The sequence below is a fragment of the Ipomoea nil genome, unplaced genomic scaffold (assembly GCF_001879475.1).
Source record: "Ipomoea nil cultivar Tokyo-kokei standard unplaced genomic scaffold, Asagao_1.1 scaffold3394, whole genome shotgun sequence".
Lineage (NCBI taxonomy): Eukaryota > Viridiplantae > Streptophyta > Magnoliopsida > Solanales > Convolvulaceae > Ipomoea > Ipomoea nil.
In genome coordinates, this window is record NW_017619822.1 from 1,395,397 (window position 1) to 1,401,439 (window position 6,043).

Consider the following 6,043-nt stretch of genomic DNA (forward strand, 5'->3'; position numbering starts at 1 on the left):
ATAATTAGTTATTATATTTAAATATTTATATTAATTTAAATATTATTTTAAAAAATTTAATAAAATAAGAAACCGTGGATACCCGAACGCAGAGGTGAGTGGAGAAAGTAAGTAGGGTGGTGGATGTAAAACAAATTGGAATACATATTCCTTACTCTCTTAACATCCCTAATTGAGGCAATGCTTTAGCCTTCCACTCAAAGCATTGAACAAGTTTGGCTGAAGGGTTATATACATGTTTTGGGACGAGAACAATAGGCAAGCTAATAAACTATTGAAGCATTCATTGTGGGAGAAAAGAGAATTGAAAGAAGAAAATGTGTATTATCGTCTAGGAAGAATGACATTATAGGATAAAGTAATTCTATATATAGCCAAATAGAATGAAGAGTAAATACCTAAAATGGTCCCTCGACTATAACTAAATTCACAAATTGGCCCTCGACTTTCAATTTCAACCAATTAAGTCTTTAACTTTGTAATTTTGACACGATTTGGTTCTCCATCTATTTGACCGTTTGTTGACTGTGATCGATGATCTCCAGAAGAACCTCCAGCTCTCGTTGGAGCACGTGGAGGCCTCCAAGATGACGTTGCACTGGTTCGGAAACACGTCGTCTTCTTCGCTCTGATACGAACTCAACTACATTGAATCCAAAGGGAGGATGAAGAAAGGCGACCGGATTTGGTAGATTGCTTTCGGCAGTGGATTCAAATGTAACAGTGCGGTCTGGAAATGCAACCAGAACATTAAAAAATCGACGATGGACCATGAAATTACATATATATCCTCAAAAATCACAGTCAACAAATGGTCAAATAGACAGAGGACCAAATTATGTTAAAATTACAAAGTTAAGGACTTAATTGATTGAAATTGAAAGTCGAGGACCAATTTATGAATTTAGCTATAGTCGAGGGACTATTTTAGGTATTTACTCTAGAATGAATGATAAGAAAACCCTTTAATTAGAATCTGAATGAGTGAAAGCTTGTAGATAGATACTAGCATCTGCTGAAAACAAAATGCCTTGACTAATAGCTCCCTTCAAATACCTTAACACCCTACGTGCTGCTATTAGGTTTCTGTTAGTTGGTTTGTCAATGAATTAACTTAACTACTGCACTGCATAAGTAATAAGTTATATCATATATGCTTGTAGCCATCAAGTAAAGGAGTCTACCTATAAGCCAGCCTTTTATTAGAAAAATCTTCTGGAATGCTCCATGTCAGGCTGTTATTAGAAAAATCAATTGCCTTCAAATTCACGGCCATAACAGGGTGAGGAATAGGCCCTCAAAACCTGTTCTTGTAGAGTTGTAGGAGAAAATTGTGGTCAAGTTCTTGAGCAGAAACAAGTCATTAGGAATGTTCCCACTCAAGTCATTTGTATTTAAATCCAGGTAGTCTAGAGCTTCCATGGCCGGCACTGATATTTTTTGGATTTTTGCCAATCAAATTGGCTTGTTGCATCCATAGGATTCTCAGTTTCTTCAACTGGGTAAAACTTGGTGTGATTTTGATAAACACCACTATTTTTATATTTAATTTAGATTAATTCTCATAATAAATTAGTTTTATTTATTTAATATTATATTTATTTTAAACTCTATTCTATATTTTGTATTAATTATTAAAAGAATTAAGTTTAATGATTATTTTGGGCCATTAGGATTGTATAGTGATATTGTTATTATATTATTAATAAGTGTTGGACTTAATTAGTTGATGGTGGAATAAAATAGGGTGCAATTATATCGTGGATCATGGTCCACAAAGCTTTGTGAACCATGGTTAAAAAACGCTGCTGTTTCTATACTTAAAAAAAGGGCAGCCATTAAAGCTTAACGGAGCGCGTATTTTTTATGTGTTAATTACCAAATGAAACTACAGTATATTTAAACTGACACTGCCTCACGTATTATTTTTATATTATCAAATGCAACTGCAATTGAATTGAAGTGAAACTGTAGTTGTGTTAAAATGAAACTACAGTGTATACAAATTGAAACTTAATAACAATTTCACATATTTGAGCGTATATTGTCTAGCGAAACTGTAGTTATATCAAAATGATATTGTAGTTGTGTTTAAATGAAACTGAATAACATTTCACATATTTTGAGCGTATATTGTGCAATGAAACTGTAGTTATATCAAAATGATAATGTAATTGTGTTGTAATGAAACTATAGTGTACTTTGGTTGAATTTGAACGGGTGGGTTATTATGATGATGTAACACCCCCAAAACTTAACAACGGTAAACAGTTTAACTTAGGAAATTAAGATAACAACTATCCATTAACATACAGAATTCCAGCGTAAGCTAACAAAGTCAAGGGGTGTTATGCCACATCTAGAACTTCTATCTAAATGCACAGGCTTAACAAAGTACTACTTAACCACAAGTCTACAAGTTCCAGGGCACACATGCCAAACTACTAATAAGCTATAAGAAGGAAGCTAGTCTACCGAGCTCCACTATCGCGCTCTCGGCTCAACTACTTGCACTTGAAAAACATATGGGGTAGCACCCGTTAGCGAATAATGCTAAGTAATCCACCACTACTCGTTGTGTACAATATAGTATAGATATAAGAAAACCATTTGAGACTTGGAATACATAATATAACGCCTTTTAAAACGAGGAATAGAAACATCATAAGACTCATCATGGAACGCTCTCAATCAACCAACCATCATACGACAAATCAAGAGATCAATACAACGGTAAGAACAATGGAATCATCAACAACATATGATCATCAATATCAATCAAGGTAACATCATAACATGAAGGATAACATCAATACATGCTCATAGCAAATGAAAGTCATAGATCGCAACCAATGACTATTTCCGATGATGTTCTAAGTCCACGCAGGACATAGCCAAACCCAGTCATTCATCGCGGAGTCATCGCACCGACCCGAATCATAGTGGATTAGTGTGGAGGGCTCCAAATCATCAATCACATACCATAGAGTCATCGCAACGACTCGATCGGACCGCAGCCCAATGGAAGCAGATCTAGCAACTTTAAGTGTATACACCCCCTATTGGGATTCCAAGCCCAACGGGTTAGTTACCTTCTCTAGCAACTGGAATAAGTTTCCCAAGTTGCCCACAAATCATAAGTATCCAAACGACAACCCGGAGCTTTAAACTCACTACCGGATCAGTTCACAATGGTTGATCGGGGCTTTAAACCCACCACCGACCTGTCAAGGGTTTCCCACACCAACATGACCCATTGCAAACAGAGCCAGAGGCCTGCCAATCACATATCAGTATCACATAAGTCCCCACACTGTCCACTGTTCCACCATATCAATCCAACATCTCATCAAGAGTCGATACACACGGAATCTAGAGATACAACAAAGCATAGATTCCACACGAAGTGTGCACAATAAAGGATAAGCACAACAATAGCTTAATCAAGGAATAATCATGATAAGGTACAACATTTGTACAAGCTCATAATCATAGATTCAATCGAAGGAATTCAAGAAAGAACATGAAGGAGACATTTCAACATATTCCACAATAACGAAAGACTTCAACTCAAGAGACCACAATGATAGGTAGACACAAGTGACCAATCCTCATCAAGAATAGGCATGATCAATACGAGGTAAACACATACTAGTACCAACAAATCAACGTAACTAGCATGCAATTCAATCAAGACAATCAATAAGGCTCATACGAACAACATATACTTCATATCAATCCAACCAATCACAAGGTTGGATAATAAACACAATTCAAGACTCACAAGTCCTAATTCGGTACTTAAGACATCGTTCTAGACTTACGAAACATCAATTGAGACACACAAGTGCACAACGGTTCAACAAAACGGAGGCCAACATACAACGTACCAGTGGGTGGACAACCTCCTGCCGTTCCCCCACTGTGTACCAGCGGGTGGAACAACAGGTGGACAACCACCCGCGGTCCCCCCCCCCCCCCCCCCCCCCGTCACAAACCACGTTCCCCTTGGGTGGAACGGCGGGTGGGCAGCCCCCCGATGTTCCTCCCACGGGTACAACCTGCGAGAAATCATAATTCCCTTCGGGGAAAAACATCAACATTGCCAAGTTCAAGTCCAAAACACCCAAAATCTCACATCAATGATCAAAGGAACTTGATCCACAAGAATAGCTCAAAGAATAGCATTTATGAACCCTAGATACAAGCTCTAAACATGCATAAACACAAGAATATGCATCATTTCACTCATCAACATCAAGAATCATCATAACAAGTATAAATTAAAATAGGTTTTGTAGAGCATGGGTTACCTCCTTAACTTGGCAAATCACCACAAGCATCTCTAGATCAACCTAGCCTCTCAACATCTACTTGATCTTCATCAAAGTCCCAAAACCATACAAGATAGAAGAGAGATTTTAGAGAAATAGGAAGGAAACCTTGAATAGGAAAGGTGTAGGAAGATAGATCTTACCACCTCTAGCCTTGGAGTGTTAGAAAGTTGGAGTCTTGGCTTGGATCTCTTGAAGAAATGTGAAGATGAACTCTAGGGTTTTCTTGGAGAGAAGGAAGAGTGGAGAGCAAGAAAGACGGGTGTAGAGAGATGGAGAAATCCTGAAATGTGTAGGGGTGTCTTGGTTAGGGTAGGGTTTTAAGGTTAGAAATGGTGAAAAGACCAAAAGGGCCACTTCTTCCCAAAAACAAGTTAGGAGAAAGACAAAGTCTAGAGTACAAGGAATAAAGCATAAGGTCTACCCATTGACCAAATTAAAATGCTAAGGGATTTGCTCAAACTAAGTGCCTTAACTAATTTCAATTGGGAATTAATAAAAGAATTGTATGGCCACAAGGAATTAATTAAGAAATTAATTCGGGTTTAAGGAGTGAATTTCCGGGGTGTCACAGATGAACCATTCATACTTGCATCTCAAGCAAAACAAGTGTTTTATATATCTAATCATGTTGATAATAAGTGGTTAATTGTTTTACATGGTAAAAGATCTATTGTTGGTGTTGGTGATGTTGTGGATGAAGAAGAGTATGATCATTTTGATGAAACTCGTCTATTTTCTATTGGTGTTCAGTCTTTACCTTTAGAAGAAGATAACTTTGAAATAAGTTACATGCGTAGCGATCATGAAGAAGGATTGCGAATTGACAATCGGACATCATATTTTTTTATTGTAAGCCACTAGTACAGAACTGCACATACGCAACCATTGTAAAGGACATTACGCGACTATTGTACAATGGTCGCCTATGCGAGGCTCGCGGAAAGCCATGGACTTTACGCGACCATTTCTAAATGGCCGCACATTGTCGGTAATACGTGACCATTCTTGACCAAGAACGATCACGTATTGTATTTATTTATTATTATTTTTTAATTCAAAGGTAAAATGCGACCATTTTAAGCTAGAAATGACAGCGTTTTCCTTTTTAATTTTTTAATAATTAGTCATTCGCGACCGTTTTATGCTAGGAATGGTCGCGGATGACTTTTTTTTTTAAAAATTATTTAATTTATTTAATTAAAATCCCTAATTTTTTTAATAATTCCTGTACCTGTTACAGCTTAGTAAAATCCTATCAACATTACTCCACAGTACAATTTATCTATCAACACACTTTAAAACAATACTTTTAACACACAATACAAATACTATCATCAAATTAAACACATTACTTTTAACACAATGCAAATACTATCATCAAAATACAATAGCACTTAAAATCCTCATACTTTAATACAATAATATCATCAAAACATGCCCAACTCAATACTATCATCAAAACAAAATACTTTTTATCAATAAAATAAAAGTTATAAGCACTTAGAAAAGAAGAACTTTGACCAATGCTCTCGAAGCTCATTTATGTTGTGGATAGAATACGGACTATCGCTTTCAAATGCCTACAAAAAATTTAAATAATAAAATTATTAAATATGTTAATTAATAAAATAAAACTTAACTATATATAGTTCTATTTAAATTCACTTACCCCATCCAAATTATCAACAGATAGATATTTTGTCATG

The 6,043-nt window shown here is 36.1% G+C and overlaps 1 long non-coding RNA gene across 1 annotated transcript; it reads right to left on the reverse strand.

Moving 5' to 3' along the window:
- Positions 1–5,689: 5,689 nt before the first annotated feature.
- LOC109171129 lies at positions 5,690–6,043 on the reverse strand. The gene is made up of 2 exons (XR_002052537.1): positions 6,007–6,043; positions 5,690–5,917 (listed from the first exon to the last, which is right to left on the reverse strand). It is a non-coding gene; the product is annotated as an uncharacterized LOC109171129 (long non-coding RNA).